Genomic DNA, 2,550 nt, shown 5'->3' on the forward strand with positions numbered 1-2,550 from the left:
TTTAATATTCCTTTGCCCTTCCTATAAATATAATAAAAATGCATGCCGTCGTAAGTTCGCTAAAGTTCCAAGCCCCAAATTCGTTGAAATTTCAACGGGAACCCGGTCCCTTTTTAATGATTATGTACGCATTTTTAATATCGAAAGATAAGAGTATACACGGAATTTCGAAATTTTCCCCAGAAGAATAAGTAATAAAATTCATGGCCAGTCAAAAAATTTTAGGAGCATAATGGGTAAGTTGAATTCAAGTCTGAATCACACTAAAGTCGATGTTAAAACATCGCTGAAACTGGCATCGATGTATCGTCAATTTAGCGATTTTAGGAAATTGTAAACATCGATGGCAAACATCGAATTTTGAACCGATATTATCGATGTTTCAAAAATATCGATGCATCGTTTGCATCCCTAACTTTGGTACAGATATTCCAATCTTCTTGTAACATATATAACATTATCGCGATGTTTTCGGTGGTAGGGCGCTCTTCCATGCCAACAGTATTTAGCGTATGTGTACACAAAGACCAGCTATAATCAATGTAGTGTACGGTCGTGGACAAATACCCTTCATTTGCCAATGAAGACCACTCATCAGTTGTCAGAGAAACTGATGATACTGTTTCTAATCGCTTTGTGATCTTTTCCCTCACTTCACTGTATGCAAGTCCCAAAATTTTATTTCCTGGGGTTACGGCACCTTATATCCGGAATCAAATTCTTTCATGAAGTTAATAAATCCTTGACTGTGCGAAAAAGACAATGGCAATTGGCACATAGCTAAAATTTTTGCGAGAGCTTTGGTAATATTCTCTTGTCTTTTTGACAGACAATGAGGAGGCGCGGCTTCTTGCGATGACGATGATGACGAATCTCTCGGTCTTTTAATCATAACACCTTCTTCATTGTTGTTTGCGGACTCGGGACTGAATGATTCCTGTATGCTAGAATCAGAGCGTTCATCTTCATTTTCATCTTCATGCAAAAATCTAAATGAAACGGAACAGAGTATCAACTTAACTGCCTAGATTACAGACTTTGTATTTTCTGTTTCTTAAATTATATGGGTTTAGGGTGCCTACTGTTATCATTTTGGTACATACATTTATAATAGTATGCTCTGATGAAGTAAAGTTTGTTTTTCGGCACATACCTTTCCTTTACCGATACAGAAGCTTGTGTTTCTGTTTTAAGTGCTTGCGCACAGTTGAAGTGGATACTCCATAATGCAACTTGGTGTCACATACATCGCACTTGACGAATCCGTCATTCATCACAAAAGCATGCTTCCAAACCCAGCTTGTTTTAGGCATGTCTAAAGCACTAATATTTACGAAGTTGGTAATGCACGTACAGATATCGGATCGTTAACAAATAAAATTATTGAAACACACCCACCTACGAATCTAAATGATAACCGACAGTTGAATTTTTGTCTGTAAATGAAAAATTTTTAAAATTTATTTCAGAAAGGAAATGTCATTAAATAATTTTGATTTTAAAAGCTTTAAATATTATGTGAAAAGAATTTATAATTTGAACAAGCAGTTACAATAAAAGTACAAAATCTTTAGGTGAATGGATAAGCATAAGGCTTGGTCTAGGGATGCAAAAAAAAAACATCAATGCATCGGAAACATCGATGTTTGCTATTCGATGTATCGAATAAAACCGATGTTTGGGACCTTCCGATATACATCGATATATCGATGTATTTTTTTCGATGCATCGATTTTTGTGTGCAATGTACACTACTAAAATTATTTTGTATGCTTCCAAACTCTTCGCTCTAGCAACTATTCGAAATGTGGATTTTCACTATTTATCACAATATAACCAGTAAACAACCTTCGGTGAATTTGGCGACTGCCTTCCTCGGGGATGGATATGCTAGGGATGAAATTATTGGTACACACGCCTTCCAAGCACGCAGGGTTGCTTTTAAGAAACAAAAAATAGTTAACTCCAAATAGTTTCAAAAAGTATAGTGTAAAACGAAATTTATCGAATAATTCCACATAAAATGGTAAATATAAATGACTCATTTTCTAAACGATTTAAATAAAACGCATTTCATAACCTTTTTTGTGCAAACGGCATTTGCGAATTGATAGAAAAGTACTACGGATTGTAAATTTTTGTTAACTATGAGGTGAATGAAAATTTTCAACCCGGCCTGACGGTTTTGAAAAATTTTTTTGTTCTAATTTTATTACTAAGGCGTCTAATAAATGCATGGCTTTTAGTTCTAGAAGAATAAAAGTCAGTAAAGACAAGTCTTTTTTGTATAATTTCTGATTTTAATTGCTCAACTTCTTTTGCACCAGAGCAACTGTCAAAAATTTCCAGCAGTAAAAAGTTACGAATTGGCACAGCAATGTAAAATTTTCTCGCCATAATAAAAAAGTTTTTTCAACATGGAACTTTTCTACTAATTGACATTAAATTACTATCTCAACGCTCGAAGCGCTGCCGCTGAGGGCTTTTGTTAACTGATACTACAACAACAACCCAAAAAGGTTGGTTACTGTCTATACTGTGCTATTTATG

The 2,550-nt window shown here is 34.8% G+C and overlaps 1 long non-coding RNA gene across 1 annotated transcript; it reads right to left on the reverse strand.

Annotated features, from left to right (window-relative positions):
* Positions 1-339: 339 nt before the first annotated feature.
* Positions 340-1,604, reverse strand: LOC108372705 (uncharacterized). Its single transcript, XR_001848880.1, has 3 exons — positions 1,399-1,604; positions 1,154-1,323; positions 340-989 (listed from the first exon to the last, which is right to left on the reverse strand). It is a non-coding gene; the product is annotated as an uncharacterized LOC108372705 (long non-coding RNA).
* Positions 1,605-2,550: the final 946 nt, after the last annotated feature.

Source organism: Rhagoletis zephyria, unplaced genomic scaffold (genome assembly GCF_001687245.7).
Source record: "Rhagoletis zephyria isolate East Lansing unplaced genomic scaffold, Rhagoletis_zephyria_1.1 Rzeph_scaffold_00075, whole genome shotgun sequence".
Taxonomy (NCBI): Eukaryota; Metazoa; Arthropoda; class Insecta; order Diptera; family Tephritidae; genus Rhagoletis; species Rhagoletis zephyria.